This window comes from Pinus tabuliformis, chromosome 1_2 (genome assembly GCF_031772625.1).
Source record: "Pinus tabuliformis cultivar Carrire ecotype Pingquan chromosome 1_2, CPIR1, whole genome shotgun sequence".
Lineage (NCBI taxonomy): Eukaryota > Viridiplantae > Streptophyta > Pinopsida > Pinales > Pinaceae > Pinus > Pinus tabuliformis.
The window spans coordinates 415,454,388-415,471,417 of NC_142298.1; the positions used below are offsets into that span (position 1 = coordinate 415,454,388).

Sequence of the window (17,030 nt, forward strand, 5' to 3'; positions counted from 1 at the left end):
ACAATTTCTTAGCTCTATATCACTATAGTATTTACTTGAAGTTCTGTTCTAAAGAAAATGTCAAAAACAATTGAAATTTGCTCAAATGATATTGTTATTTAGTAATTCCAAATAAAGATTGAAACTTCAAAATTAAAACTTTAAATGTAAACCCTCATCACTGTTACTCTTTTTATGACACAAACCCAGGCAATCTAGCAGATTGAGTCGATCTAATCCAAGAAACAAATGCCAAAAAATCCCAACACTACATAGGAAAACTATAGACAAAGAACCGAGAAACACAACATCCACAACATTAATCCAATTATGGTTGACCTCACATCCAAAAGCACCATAGCTTGCAAAGATCGAAAAACATGCAATCGTACCATGATAGCACCCAAGTATAATATCATGAAATTGCTATCACCATGTTTCAGACTTACTTTACTTCTACCACATTACAAATCATATAGAATCATATGGGAAATGAAATATAATGCACCCAAGAATCAACCACAACCCCCAACAACATAAATGCACCATTTTGTTGCTTCGGTTATTCACATTTACTCTTTCACCACATTATGAGGACAAAGAGTGATTAGACCACTTTCATAATCTTTAACTAACCAACTTTACCCTATTAACCATGTCACCCATAATATAATTTTTCAACTATCTTTTAACCTCAAAACATTTTTTCTTTTAATTTTATCTATGAATTCACATTTTATTAATTGAATTGTTATTCTACTAATCATTATTATAAACATCGTTGTTATATCTAATCAAATTCTTATTTTATTCATTCAATTGATATTATCTTTAATTGAATTAAACTATTATTATCTTTATTGGCCATTATATTAATTTTTATTTTATTAATCGTTATTACCGTTAATTGAATTGTTACTATATTAATTCAATTGTTATCATCTTTAATCGTCATTATTTTTAATTGTTATTATCTTTATTATAGTTAATATAAAAACTGTTCTCATATTATTTGATTTCTTATTTAATTAATAAATTTTTATTTATATATATGGTACGCGCAAGCGTAAGAAGACACCATGTCACCACCTTTAAACCATCAGGATTTCTTTTATGGACATTTCACTTTCAGTTTAATTTCAAATCCAATCCTTTGGGCTCCAAAATACCACGCTTGTTGATCAACGATTTAGACGAAGTACATACCAAGCATATTCGATGCTGCATCAATCCCACCGATCGATTAAAAAAATAATTCTCAACCCCTCGTCCACCCTTAATTGAAATATCCATGCCTAACGACATAAATAGATTTTATAATTTTAATATATTTTGGGTTTAAATATTAAGTTTTACTATTAAGTTTAATAGTAATATAATAATATTAAATTATTGTACTATAATAATGGTTAATAATATTAATATTATTATTTATTATTATCAATAATATTTTAATATTAATTCTAATCTCAAATAATATTAAGTGTTATACAATATTAATAACAATTATATAAAACTAATATTAATTATTATTAATATGTTTCATTAAAAAACTTTATAAAATTAATAATAATATTACTAATAATAATTATAATATTGTTACCAATTACAATAATGTTCTGTTAATAATATTAAATTTAAGTTTAGTAACAATATAATAATAGTATTATAAGTTTGTAATAATCACGTAATGGTTAATACGTTTTTTTTTTTTTCTGCAAATACTAACTTCTATTAATTGGAAAACAAAATATTTTTACATATTGTCGAGGCGTGGCCGCACCCGACAGAACAGAACTGCCCCATTACATCCATTAGCTGGGGAGACCAGTTACAAAGTGCAAGAAACCAGAAATCAGACATAGAGAAGGACCACTGTTGCCGAGGAGAAGAGCTAAGCCGGCATAGAAAGACAAAACTAATGCAACCCAGCATATAAGTGTTACCAGGAGTCCAACTGGGAGCCAAAAACAGTAGGAAAAACAACAAAGAGACCTGACCATGCGCCTGAAGCGGAAACCGAGACAAAAAGAGACAGTCCCAAGCGGCACTACTTCTCCTGAGCTGGGCCGCTGTCCTTCTTCTCATCCCGACCAATGTCACCTGTCTGCAAACCTTCATTGCCGCTTAAATCATCGTCAGGGATGGCGATGGTATGATCAGCTTCGCCATGGATCCTGTCCTCTGCATTCGGTCCTGTATCTTCCAGGGGAGGAAGACTGTTGAGACCAGCTTCCTGTTCAACTTTCTCTTTTTCCCAGATCTCCATACTGTCTTTGTCCGAAGAATTCTCACTGTTTGGAGAGGGATTAGGGGCAATGCAGGCCAGGGGGGTGACAAGATTTTCCTCTTCCGAGAGAATGAGAGTGATGTGGGCAGTGACCAAGGGGCGATGCAAATTACTTTGGAACTTAAAATGCGTTGTTTGGAAAGCGCTATTCGGCAGAGGTTTACGACCAGAACCGGTAGAGGGTCCAGCTTCATGGACGGGAGAGGGATTAAGAGGTTCCGGCGCCGTTTCCATGGCGAACCCAGCGGGAGGATGCAGGCTATTGTTACGACGCCCCTCAGGACAATGCCTCTTACCCGAGCGAACCATGGTGATGGACAGGGGATTGAACAGAGAAGGGCGGTGGACGGGATGACCAACAAGCCGGGGGCGAATGAGGCAAAAGGAATGCCCAATATAGCTTACGACCGACACCACAGACTGACAGAGCTTGTGAATAGCCACAGTATTACAGAGTTTATGAACATCCACAGAACTTGCGGAAAACAACAGAAAGCAGGAATTCAGAACAGGTGAGAGATTACCCTGGAGATAAATGGCGTGGAGCTCGTGGTCGAGAACGAAGTTTAAACCCACACCCACAGCATCCTCAGACCAGAATCCATTATCGCGCAACTGAGCACCAAGCTTGGTGAGAAAGCAATGGAGCGTCATGATTATAACCGGAGGAATTTTGCGTCGATCCACGCAGAGCATTAATGCAAATCCGCTTCCCGATCGCACATTAAAACATTTCCTCTGCTCGCATGAGTTAACGTCCCGGGAGGCCACGCTGCTCTGCAGCTGGCAGTACTGGGCATTAACTGCTGGCATGGATAACTGTGGAAGCGGTTATGCCACCCGGATCCGGGATAATGGTTAATACGTTACCATGGTAATAAAATTATTATTATTATTATAAAATGTTGTTATTATTTATTATTAATAATGATATGTTATATATAATATATAAATCTTTTAGTTTTATAATATAGTGTGTTTAGGTTTATAATATATGAAAAGTTTTTTTCGTTTATATATAATATAATGTTTTTAGTTTTAAAGTTTTTAGATTTATTTTCTAATATAATATAATATAATATAATATAATATAATATAATATAATATGTTTAATTTTATTAAAAATTTTTAAAGTTTAACTTTCTTAGGTTTAGGTTTAAGATATAAATATAAGAATTTATAAGTTTATTTTTTTACATTTTTATTACGTTGTAAGGCATTCCCTCTCGGATGAACTTCCCTAATGTTTTTGTTGTTATGTTGTGGTTCGTTTGATTTGATGTGAGACGATTACATTTGTTTACACTGTTGGATCCATCATTTTTCTGTTATCAACTCTTTCATTTACGCCTATTTAACTTTCCCACTCCAATCAATGGTAATTCCCCCAGTCCTCTTGGTGCAAATGTTCGGTCCTCTTGGTACAAATATTCTACACTAGTAACACCAATGTCCTTGTTTACCTCTCCCCTTCCACTATCCAACACCATCCCTGTTTACCACTCCGCTTTTGCTACCCAAAACCCTGCGTATCACCAGGGGTTCACATATCCCGACCATAGAGGACCACAAAGGGTATGAAAGCCATGATTCCTTTCAGTACACTGGTTTTGATCAGAAATATCATGAAACCCCCATTGGAAAATATTCAAGTTATGACATGAATGATTTTGATTTGATGATGGCAGTTTTAGCGTTGAAGTTTATGGCTATGACAGCTGACAAACCAAGCCATATGGTGCCTGTGGCACAGTTACAAATTTAGGGATAGGTGCCCATCAAAACCCCTCTCATCGTTTGATGATTATGGGAATTTGACAAAGATCATGAAGGCTGTTCCAAAGGCTGAAACGAAGGATGGAGGAAATGCTGTGCAAAAATTTAGGGTGAAGATACTTTCAGATTTGGGTTCTCAGACTAACATGGATGTGCTTTGCGAGGTCATATTCCTGCACTCATTTTGTTTTTTAAATTTTCATTTGCCTATCTTCACCATAGAGGGTATGAAACTTGCGATTTATTTCAGTACCCTTGTTTTGATCAAAACTATTATGAAATCCTCATTGAAAAATATCTTGGTTATGGTTGGAGAGGTTTTGTTTTTGAAATTTTCATTAACTAGTGAATTTTGTTGATTAGACCTATTATGAAATCATCATTGGAAAGGTTCTTGGTTACGGTTGGAGCGGTTTTTTTTTAATTTTCATTTTAGTGATTTTTTTAAGGGTTAACATATGTTTGGAAAGATGGGGACTTTAAGGCACATGCATCCATTGATGTTGCGCCAATTGATTGCAGAATATACCATAAGACCCACTCGAAAGGTGGACAATGATCCCCTAAGTTTATTTTATCCTCTAAATTTATCTCATTCTGCCATTAAGCTATTTGTCTTGGCAATATTCTCATTGGAAACCATATCATCATCCTCTTAGTGATCTGTTTATAAATTTGAGTGGATGGGCTCATTGTCTAATTTGCCAGGGTTTTGATCAGAACTATTATGAAATCCTCGTTGTTTTTTATTTTTTATTTTTCTCATAACAGAGACATCGCATCGAAGTATCCAAAAGAGAAATTATGCAAGAATTGCAAGAAGCCTCGTCATCTTGTAGCTGTTGCTGTACAAAAATTCAGGGTGAAGATACTTTCATATTCGGGTACTCAAACTAACATGGATGTGCTTTGCGAGGTCATATTCCTTCCCTCATTTTGTTTTTTAAATTTTTATTTTCCTATCTTGACCACGGAGGTTATGAAACTTGCTCTTTCTTTCAGTACCCGGGTTTTGATTAGAAGTATTACGAGATCCTCATTGGAAAAGATCTTTGTTACGGTTGGAGTGGTTTTGTTTTTGAAATTTTTAGTAACCAGTGAATTCTATTAGGGTTAACATATATTTGGAAGGATGGGACCTCAAGGCACACACAACCACTTATTTTGTGCCAATTGATTGGAGAAGATATCATGAGACCCGTCGAGAAGGTGGACAATGATCCTCTAAGTTTATTTTCACTCTTTCAGGCCTATTAAGCTTTGTAACAATTGCAATAAAACAAGGCATGATGCACAAGAGTGTCCAAATGCTTCTGTATGCAACCACTATGGCATTTAAGGGTATTGTATATTATTTTATCATGTTTTCATTGGGCAGAAAGAAAACAAGCTTGAACATGGAAAGAAAAGGCATAAGGAGGCCCTAATTTCTTTTCTATTTTTTTTTCTCATGACAAACACATTGCATTGAAGTGTCCAAAATAACAATTATGCAGGAATTGCAAGAAACCTAGTCATCTTGAAGTTGATTGTTGCAATGAGCTAGGACTTCCAAAAACAACAGTCCACAAGAAGTATTATTTGCCTGGGCATATTATGGCATATTGTCCTAATGATAAGGCCTGAATTAACTATCTCTATACTGGCCACTTGGCTTGAGATTGTATGAATAGCCTGGTTTACAATAGTTGTGGTGAAGCTAGTCCTCTTGTCAGGGACTTTCCCCGTGTTCAAAACCCTCCTAGAATTATGGCACCATGTGGAGGGTTTGATGATTTCAAGATAATTTACTGCCATGTCTGTGGGGGTTGTGGACATCTCTCTATAGACTGTCCTTCAGATCCTCTTTTTATGCGTGGTGGCTTTCGACATTGAGAACTTCTAAACTACTCTACAAATTGGGGAAGTCACAAGATGAAGATTAGTTTCAATCTTCGGGTGTAGTCGCGGTCTTAATTTTCTAGCCACTTTGTAGTAGTATGATTTAGTTTGCCGAATTTATATTAATATTAGTAGTAGATTACTTTATTTCTTTTTAGTGCAAGTGTCAGACTAGTCTCTTACTAAATGTCAGGAAATTAAACTATTTGAAAGTTTTCTTCTGGCTTCAACCAAAACTCTAAATTTTGATAAGGATGCTGGAGAATTAAGGCCACAAAACATGAACCTTTTATGTCTGATTTATGAATATTTTCTAATTTTTTATGGAATTCATGATTTTCATTTTTAAATTATGTTTTAGGTTCACATGTTAAAGTATATGGGTAGAGATTCAGATGGTGCTCATAGGTCTTTGTTTCTAGATTCAGTGCCATATATTGCATCTCCTTTTGAAATATTTTGAATGTTATCAAGATGTTTGTTCATGTAGTAAACCGTGTTTCTAGCTTATGCTCTTGAATTGAACTATTTTGACTGTCTATAGATGGTTATAAAGAGATTTAATGGCATTGAATATTTTATCATCAGAAGATCAAGGGATGAATGTGACTTGAATTCTATTATGGTTCAATGTGCATTAAGGGTGAGTTGGCATGATTAAGGAAACATGCTTCCTTCTAGATCAATGTAGTTTTTCAAACTAAAAGTAATAACTGTCATTAAATGATGGTAAAATGGAGATGATATAAATAGAAATTCAAAGTTATGTTAGTCCCCTTCATATAAAAAAATATACTTCAATGAAGAGGATTGTATCTTGCCCCCACCAAATGCATATCCTTCACTGCCAAATAGTAGCCCTACTAGCAAGTACTGTGGTTTAGTTGTTTTATCTTTGAATATTACATTTGTATTGATCTTCTTTGTGTTTCAAATTTTCATTAACTAGTGAATTTTGTTGATCAGAATTATTATGAAATCCTCGTTGGAAAATATCTTGGTTATGGTTGGAGTGGTTTTGTTTTTGAAATTTTCGGTAACTAGTGAATTTTTTTAAGGGTTAACATATATTTAGAAAGTTTGGGACCTTAAGGAACACATGACCATTGATGTTGCACCAATTGATTGTAGAAGGTACCATGAGGCCCGCCCGGAAGGTGGACAATGATCCTCTAAGTTTATTTTCTCCTATAAATTTATCTCATTCTTCCTTTAAGCTATTTGTCTTGGCAATATTCTCATTGGAAACCATATGGTCATCCTCTTAGGTGAAATGTTTATAAATTTGAGTGCCTGGTCTCATTGTCTAATTTGCCAGGGTTTTGATTAGAACTGTTATGAAATCCTCGTTGGAAAAGATCTTGGTTACGGTTGGAGTGTTTTTTTTTTTGAAATTTTCATTAACTAGTGAGTTTTGTTAAAGGGTTAACATATATTTGGAAATATGGGGACATTAAGGCACACGCATCCATTGATGTTGCACCAATTGATTGCAGAAGATGCCACGAGGCCCGCCAAGAAGGTGGACGATGATCCTCTCAGTTTATTTTCTTTCTATTTTCCCTCAGCCATTGGAATGGATGGAATAAACATTTGAAATATTTCCATTCGTGTCTTTTCCTTCATCTATCTGAAGATGTATAATTTTGAACTTGGACACTAATTTCTTGGACAGGGTACGTTTGTATCAATATTCCATATGCTCTTGGAGGATTCATCATTTAATTGGGAGATAACTTATCTTATTGGGAACCTTTGTTACACATGTTGTATACTATATTAGGTTTGGGGAAAAACCAAGGTGGGATTTATCTATTTTTTAGTTCACTTGGTTTTGAAAATTTATGTTTTTCTCTTTTAGGCCTATTGAGCTTTCTAACAACTGTAAGTCAACAGGGCACTATGCACGAGAGTGTACAAATGTTTCTATATGCAACAACTGTGGCGTTTCAGGGCATGCTATATTATTTGATTATGCCTTCATTGGGCAGAAAGAAAACAAGCTTCAACATGGAAAGTAAAGGCATATGGATGCCCTAATTTTTTTTTATTTTTTGTTTTTCTTATGACAGGCACATTGCATCAAAGTGTCCAAAAGAGAAAATATGCAGTAATTGCAAGAATCCTGGTCATCTTGTAGCTGTAGTTGTGCAAAAATTTAGCGTGAAGATACTTTCATATTCAGGTTCTTAGAGTAACATGGATGTGCTTTGACAGGTCATATTCATTCCCTCATATTGTTTTTTAAATTTTCATTTGCCTATCTTGACCACAGAGGTTATGAAACTTGCGCTTTCTTTCAGTACTCAGGTTTTGATCCAAACTATTAAGAAATCCTCATTGGAAAATATCTTGGTTACAGTTGGAATGATTTTGCTTTTGAAATTTTCATTAACTAGTGAATTTTATTAAGGGTTAACATGTATTTGGAAAAATGGGGACCTTAAGGGACATGCAGCCATTGATGTTGCACTAATTGATTATAGAAGATATCATGGGACTCGCTCAGAAGGTGGACAATGAAACTGTAATTTTATTTTCGCTCCCTCAGGCTTATTTAGCTTTGTAACAACTGCAAGCGAACAGGGTGCTACGCACGAGAGTGTCCAAATGCTTCTGTATGCAACAATTGTGGCGTTTAAGGGTATTCTATATTATTTGATCATGCTTTCATTGGGTAGAAAGAAAACAAGCTTCAACATGGAAAGAAAATGCATATGGATGCCCTAATTTGTTTTTTATTTTTTGTTTTTCTCATGAAATGAACATTGCATCGAAGTGTCCAAAAGAGCAATTATGCAGGAATTGCAAGAAGCCTGGTCATCTTGTAGTTGATTTCCACAATGAGCTAGGACTTCCAAAATCATCACTCCACAAGAAGTGCTATTTGCCTTGGCATACTATGGTAGATTGTCTCGATGATAAGGCCTACAATAATTGTCGCTAGACTTGCCACTTGGCTCGAGATTGTATGAATAGTCCAGTTTGCAATAGCTGTGGTGAACCTGGTCATCTTGTCAAGACTACCCCCATGTTCAAATCCCTCCTATAATTATGGCACCACGTGGAGGGTTTGATGATTTCAAGATAATTTACTACCATGTCTTTGGGGGTCATGGACATCTCTCTATAGACTATCCTTCATATCCTCTTTTTATGTGTGGTGGATTTCGACATTGAGAACTTCTAAAATGTTGTACAAATTGGGGAAGTCACAAGATGAAGCTTAGTTTCAGTGTTTGGGTGAAGTCGCGGTCTTAATTTTCTAGCCATTGTATACTAGTGTGATTTAGTTTGCTGAATTTATATTAATATTAGTAGTAGACTGCTTTATTTCCTTTTAGTGCAAGTGTAAGATTAGTCTGTTACTATGAATTTTGATAAGGATACTAGAGAATTAAGGCCACAAAACATGAACCTTCTATGTCTACTTTTTGATGATTTTCTAAATTTTTATGTAATGCATGATTTGCGTTTTTAAAGTATGTTTTAGGTTCACATGTTAAAGTAGATGGGTAGAGATTCAGGTGGTTCTTATAGGTTTTTTTTTAGAGTTGATGCCATATATTGAATCTCCTTTCGAAATATTTTGAATGTTATCAAGATGTTTGTTCATGTAGCAAACCATGTTTCTAGCTTATGCTCTTGAATTAGACTATTTTGACTATCATTTCTATAGATGGTTATAAAGAGATTTAATGACATTGACTACTTTATCATCGGAAGATCAAGGGATGAATCTAACCTGAATTCTATTATGGTTCATTGTGCATTAAGAGTGAGTTGGCATGATTAAGGAAACTTGTTTGATTTCCATCTAGATCAATGCAGTTTTTCAAACGAAAAGTAATAAGTGTCATTAAATGATGGTAAAATGAAGGAGATGATACAAATAGAAATTCCGAGTTATGTATGTTAGTCCTCTTGAGATAAAAAAATCTACTTCAATGGTGAGGATTGTGTGTTGCCCCCACTAGATGCATATCCTTCACTACCGAATAGTAGCCCTGCTAGCAAGTACTATGGTTTAGTTGTTTTATCTTTGAATATTACATTTGTATTGATCTTCATGTAAAGTTCTTGTCAATCCTGCACATGGAATAAATACATGGAAAACATTAATTTTCAATTATTTTGCAATTTGCGGCTACATTGGGGAGGAAATTGTCAATAATGTTACATGTCATACATCTCAACACCACAAAATTTGGATTCCTTGTGCATTTCAACTTGTAGGCTATACATGTCATTGTACTAATGGAAAAAGATAGTTGTATGTGATTGATTATTCCATGAAATATTCTAAATTTAATTTATTGTCTACTCAGCATATTTGGTACTAAAACATTACCAGGTGTAAAGCAAGATTGTGTTCAGTGCTTGTAAGCTACTATATTGTAGTTGCATTCCCCATAATGGAGATAGATGTTAAGCTACTATATTCCACATAGTGGCGATAGATGTTGTGTTTATGTTAGAACATAAATATCCCATTTGAGCTGGCTCTTCTAAAAGTTGTTAGGCTAAAGGAAATTAGAACATTAATATTTAACAGATAACATTCCAGTGATTTTTGTGTCTTATTTTCTTCTTTTTTAAAACTAAATCCTAGATCCTCTACATCCATGGTGACGTGGTAGAGGATCACAAAATCGAGAGAAATAGGGCAAAGAAAACCTTGTTACGGTGCAAATATCACCTGTGGATTCATCTATCAATGGTAAGCATTTTCTTGACTGACTATGCTAAGCTTGTGGGGTGTTATAAAATCATTGTTGATTGCACTGTGGAGAATAAGGGATTTTTATCAGAAATGTGTATGCATGTTTTGCTTAATGATAAGAATCTTTAGATTGCCTTGTATTTCCATTGAATTTCTTTATTTTCTTGTATTGCAATTTATTCAAATAATTTATAGTGATAGTTGTGATGATTCCATGATAAGAGCAAAAACTCCAATACTAAAACTTCAATCAAAATTTCCAATTTCCTTAAACACATATGTTGAATGGTGAACTCAAAGACCATAGACATGTCATATCAAAAGATGACTAGATCTAATAATTCAGTAACATGAATATAGTGGACAACACACAGTAGTTTGAAACAATAGTCAATATTTTCTTATCCACACAATATAAAATTTACACCGTTGTCATTAAGGGATTACAATGGCTTCTCACAAGCTTGAGGCACCCTCTCAGTAGAATCACTCTACTCAAGCTAGCTATATATAAGTCTAACTATAGTTCTCTCCCAACTTGACTTGACAAGAAAGGAACTAGAAATTACAAAATTAACTTTATGTCAAAGGAATCATTGGCCAATATAGAAAATTATCTTTCCCCAATAGATGTTTCCTTCTTAGCATGTGAATCTCCCATCATAAATGGCTCATAATGTGATAGGTATATGTCACAACTTTCATAAATATGTCATAAACTTACACTGGTCAGAAATAGAAGATGTCATGCATCTATGTGGAAGGAATTTTCCACAGATGTATAAGTTGTCTTTCTGTCAAAGGAATCATTGACCAATATAACAAATAATATTTCCTCACGAGATGTTCCCTACTTAGCATGTGAATCTCCCATCATAAATGGCTCATAATGTAAGAGGTATCTGTCAAAACTTTCAAAAAATATGTTATAAACTTACACTGGTCATAAATAGAAGATGTCAAGCATCTATGTGGAGGGAATTTGCCATAGATTTATAAGTCGTTCTACAAAGAATCCTCTTCAAAACTCCTCTTCCCCTTTTCTTAGGAGAACAACTCTAAGCAACCAAACACTGACATTCTGTCCTCACAGGGAAGGTGTTATGAAACCAACCCAAGAAAAGATAGAAAAGATAGATCAATGCCTTAGAATTCAGCCTCTTCGAGGGGGCAACCTCCTTTACATTACATAAATGAAAAATTACTGGATGATTCAATTGACAAAACCTCCTCTCTATATATAGGAGTCTAAGGAGTCACAATATAATCCAGCCGACCTAACAATAATAATATAAACCCACAAAAATAACAATAGAGGGATTCTATGGGGCACAGAAATAACAATATGGGGGTAATAGGGGCACAACAATATAGATAAGGGGTATAACTACAATAGTAATGGGGTAATCACTAGTATTATAGGGACCCAACATGCCCCTCTCCTTCAAAAAAGTGTTATCCTTAACGCTTGAGTAGCTCTGGATACTTCTGCATAAAATTCTCATCCTCCCATGTGGAATCTTCAGCGAATAAGTTCTTCCACTTGATAAGATAATCTGACGTTGATCAATTTCGTAGCTGTCGAGTTCTTGTTTCTGTGACTGCTTCCGGTTCCAATATAATTTTTCCTTCCTCGTCAAGTTCTAGCATTATTGTTTGAATTGGGAGCTTGTTGCCTATAACCTTCTTTAAACATGAAGCATGGAAAACTCGTTGGAATCGAGAAGCTGCAGGAAGCTCCAATTTGTATGCCATAGTATCAATCTTTTGCAACACCTTGTACAGACCATAATACTTGGGTGATAATTTATTATCCTTCTTAACTTGATTTAGGGACATTTTCTTATATGGCTGTAGCCATAGGAATACCCAATCGCCTACATCAGAACTTCTTTCACTGCGATGTTGATCTGCCTGTTGTTTCATTCTATTTTGTGCCAACACGAGGTTATCCTTTAAGAGTTGGAGGATTTGTTGTTGATGTTCGATGTGATGTTCCACTGCCTGAAACTTAGAATTTTCTCTTAAATATGATGTGATAGATGGTGGTTGATAGCCATGCTAACTGATTTTGTTCCAAATATACAGTTGCCATACGTACCTTTTGTGCGTTTTGCACATTATTGAGATCGAAGAATTGCTCCATCTGTAATATCCATGTGGCGGGATCCTTTCCATCAAACTTCCTCATATCGATTTTTGGAATATGGTGATTCTTCAATCCAACATTAGCGTCTATGGAATCATGATTAACATTTCTTTTGTTCTCATCATGAGTTTCTTTTACTACCTCTTCACCATTAGTAAGTATTTCTTGTAGAAAATTTGTCAAATCTGTCTTCAAATCTGCCATGCCTGTCCTCAAATTTGTGTTCAAATCTATCTTCAAATTGTCCATCTTAGCTTCCATGCCATTCATCTTAGCTTCTGTTAACTTTTGTGAGCGTGACATTTGTTGCACTTGTTCTCGTAATTTTGATATATCATGTAGCATTTCTTCCTCTTCTTCATGAGTCATGCTAGAGCTTTCAGGTTCCTTACTAGATGTTTGCATTTTCTTTCCTCGGGGCATCAGTTTCTGATAATAATGCTCTACTATGCCCTTTGAATTCCTTCAAAATAAATTTTCAAACCAAGCTTAAGCAAAAATTTAAAAAAAAATCTACACACCTTTTTTCACTTTGTAGGAGCTCGATATTGCCTCTGATGTATCTCTGTACTTTCCAATCATATAGTTCTGAATTTGTGACCTATAGTAGCTCTCTGTGTCCTCTTTCCAATGCCACCAGTCTGATCCAAATTGGATTCTCCAAGGAAGAGTTATGCACAATCTCCCAAGATGACCTGATTATAGACCTTTCCCGAAGAGCGAACTTGTATGAAGTTCCACGTGTACAATTTTCAATCTTTGGTTCTGAAAACGATATACAAGAAACTAGAGTCCGTCATCTTTCTGTACCTTTTGAAGAAATTTCAATCTGATTCCTAGAGAGAAAGTTATGACGATTTTCCCCAGGTCACCTGTTTTGAATGTAATTCAGGAGTCTGCAAAAATACCAACTTCCTCAGATCATATCTCCGCAAATATCACACAAAAATCTCTGAAATTTGGGTCCAAGGTTCAATGTGATTTCTTCTCAAATGGGTTCTTTTGGCGACTGCTAAAACGTCACAGAAAAAAAGTTATAACGAAAATTCCACGATGACCTGTTTGGAGCAGCGAAACCGTAGAATCCAAAGCTTTGATACTAAATGTTATGAAACCAGATCAAGAAAAGACAGAAAAGATAGATCAACGCCTTAGAATTCAGCCTCTTCGAGGGGGCAACCTCCTTTACATTACATAAATGAACAATTATTGGATGATTCAATTGACAAAACCTCCTTTCTATATATAGGAGTCTAAGGAGTCACAATATAATCCAGCCGACCTAACAATAATAATATAAAGCCACAAAAATAACAATAGAGAGATTCTTTGGGGCACAAAAATAAAAATATGGGGGTAATAGTTGCACAACAATGTAAATAAGGGGTATAACTACAATAGTAATGGGGTAATCACTAGTATTATAGGGACCCAACAGAAGGTGTTCTCTACCAAGCCTAGCTTCTCTCTTAGAATCTTAACATCCCCTTTGGAAAGGGTTTCATTAGAATGACAACAACCTGCATTTAAAGTCTTTCTCGACCCAGATCCTAATTACAAATATAGTTTTAGGCTCTCTACTAATTTTCTCCACACCCATTTAATATAACATTGGACATAGAGCATGTATATTTATACCTGTGTGTTGGCATTACCATTTTATACGTTGATGCTTATTATTTTTGTTTTATTATTATTACTTGAATTTCTTCTTAACAAGTGGTTGCGTTTATTTTGGTTTTAGTGAAAGTATGGGCTCCAATCTTGGCTCTCTTATTACGGAGTATAATTCATGTTTGAGAATTTTTCAATTATTAAATTAGGTTAGTCAATTGCTTAAAATATTAAGTTTATTTCAAAAAGTTTTTGTTACTTTATAGATAAGGTGTAGATGACCACTAATTTTAATAATTTGTTATTTTTGCGAGGATATGAAGGACGTGAAGAATACACAAGCATGCCATGACAGATGAAAATTTTAATATTTGTTATTTTTCCGAAGATATGAAGGACGTGAAGAATATATAAGCATGCCATGATAGATGAAATATCTACATGTCAACACAGAATATATGAATTTATTTTGTTATTATGACCTAAAATAAACTAACATTCATTTATTTTTTATCATTATTATGTAATTACTCAAAAGAATCATAATAATAGAAATTATTCTTTTGTTTGAAGGGGCTAAAAGCCCTTTCTCTTTGCTCTTGAGGATGTGCCATGACTATCCTCGAAGTTTTGTGTCCATCTCTCCACCTTACCTTTTCATTTTATTTTGTTTATTCATTTTATAAAGAGATGCTTTTAGTTTAATAGATTCTAGAATTAGAAGTATCAAGTCATACATCAATATAAATTGTAACATGTAAATTGGAATTTTGAAATCTTAAATGAACTTGAAATTGTGTATATGAATTTGATTTAACCAATATAATATCTTTTCCAACCATTGTTTTTGTGATAATTTCGTGCATTTTTATATGTATGTTTATTAGTTCAATTTTTGTATGATCAAGGTGTATGTCTTTATGGTATACATTTATTGGCGCGTGGTAATTGCTAAATTTTTGTATGCATATTGATTGGTTAAATTTTTGTGTGATCAGGTTGTATGTTTCTATTGTTTGCATTGATTGTTGTGTTTTTTCACTACTTTTTGTTCATGGATTTAAATGCAGAATTTTGTGTAATGATTGTTGTTTGAGATTCATCTATATTATTGCATGGCTACTCAATGTGTGACATTTTGAAATGTGTGAGAATATCCCTTTTTAATGCTCGTTGTCTATAATGAGTTCATTTATTTAAAACATTTTTGTGTGTGATCACCAAACTTTGATCTGTAATGTTTGTGAATTTACAATATTTCGTGTGATGTTCAATATTTCATGTCTATTTTCAATTGTGTATGACAATAGTTGTTGTTTGAGTTTCATCTATTTGTTTCTATATTTGTAATGGATGTGTTTGACATGATGACATATAATTTGAAATGTATGAATTTTCTTTAGGCTCAATGCTTATTCTAGTATCTACATTATGTTTGATTCTTTGAAACAATGTTTCCTTTTTGGGTTTCATTGCAGCTTGAAGACTCTTGTATGTGATATGTCTCAGCCCTATTCAAAGTTGTAAAGTGTGTTTCCTGATGATCTCCTTGGTACTAGTGGTAATGCCTCTGAGGACAAGGGCAGTCCTTTGATAGACTACAAGATGGGGAAAATGAATGGAGCAAAAAAGATGGGAATTGAATAAAACAAAGTGGTCAACTGAAGAAGAATGGGGTTCATCTGAGGATGGGGATGCTCTTTTTGATGGTAGGTCACATCCATTGCAGCAATTCAGATTTAACAAACACCCATTCTTGGAATTCATGTTTCTTAGCTTTGTGATGAAAATAATGAAGGGAAAATACATGTTAATATGTTACTTGTGCTCTTTGATGGAATTTTTGTAAAGAATGACTGAAAAATACACTGTGAGAGAAAAATTCATATTATGTTAATTGAGGAATGTTTTTCACTTGTTGAACTTATAGTATTGGATTTAACACACTAAGACTTTACAACAATGAACTAACAATCTTCATGATGAAAATAGCAACATGGAAGATTTATCTGCATAATCAAAAAGGCAATATGGGAGATTCCAATCATGTTCCAAGGAATTTTTTAAAATGTGGATGTGAGAAAAGGTTGTTGTGTAAGATGTTGTTTGTATATGGGAAATTTCCTGATCACTGTGTGTAATCCTAATGTTGATAGATATGTCTACTAAGTGGCTCCAGTTAATGGGACATTGATTTGATCATTCAATATATTCTAATTCTTTATCAAATTATTTTTCTGTTGTATTTGCCTTCTTCAATTTATGCCTTACGGCGTTTCCTTTATAGCATCTGGTGCAAATGCTAGTATATTATAATTTATTATTTTTTATATATTATAATATATTTCTTTTTAGGTTTATAATATAGTTTTATATTAGTCTATAATAAACCGATATACTTTTTTAGCTTTTAATATTATATTTTATAATAATAATATATTTATGATTTAAATAGTAAGTTTTACTATTAGATTTAATAATATTAGGTTTATGTTAGATATTAATATACTAATATTAAATTATGGTAGTATAGTAATAGTTAATGATATTAATAATATGTTTTTTTGTTATGCTCGATAATAAATTACTTCAAAGAAAGAGTACATACATGGTGTTCA

The 17,030-nt window shown here is 33.9% G+C and overlaps 2 pseudogenes; both read left to right on the top strand.

The window, feature by feature from the left end:
- The first annotated feature begins 3,102 nt into the window (after positions 1-3,102).
- On the top strand, positions 3,103-5,920 carry LOC149206120 (uncharacterized; annotated as a pseudogene).
- Positions 5,921-6,305: 385 nt separating this feature from the next.
- On the top strand, positions 6,306-9,106 carry LOC149206121 (uncharacterized; annotated as a pseudogene).
- Positions 9,107-17,030: the final 7,924 nt, after the last annotated feature.